Raw genomic sequence first — 341 nt, forward strand, 5'->3', positions numbered from 1 at the left:
CTGCTGCTGCTGCTGCTGCAGGTGCCTGAGTTGCTGCTAGTGAAGAAGGCTGTGCTGGCTGCGTTTGGGTGTGCGCGTACCTCGGCGATAGTGTGCGACGTGGGCCACAGCAACTGCAGCGTTGCTGCTGTTCAGGAGGGGTTTCTGCTGCAGCAGCTGCAGCAGGAGATTCCTTTGGGTTGCAGGCAGCTGCTGGCGCTTACGCGGCAGCTGCTGCAGCAGCACCACATCAGCATCACACCTGGTTATGCTGTTATACCAAAGCAGCAGCAGCAGCAGCAGCAGCAGCAGCAGCAGCAGCAGCAAGCTGCTGGTAATGCTGCGATTCACGGGGAATCCGC

Source organism: Eimeria mitis, genomic scaffold, assembly GCF_000499745.2.
Source record: "Eimeria mitis Houghton genomic scaffold, Emh_scaff911, whole genome shotgun sequence".
Taxonomy (NCBI): domain Eukaryota; phylum Apicomplexa; class Conoidasida; order Eucoccidiorida; family Eimeriidae; genus Eimeria; species Eimeria mitis.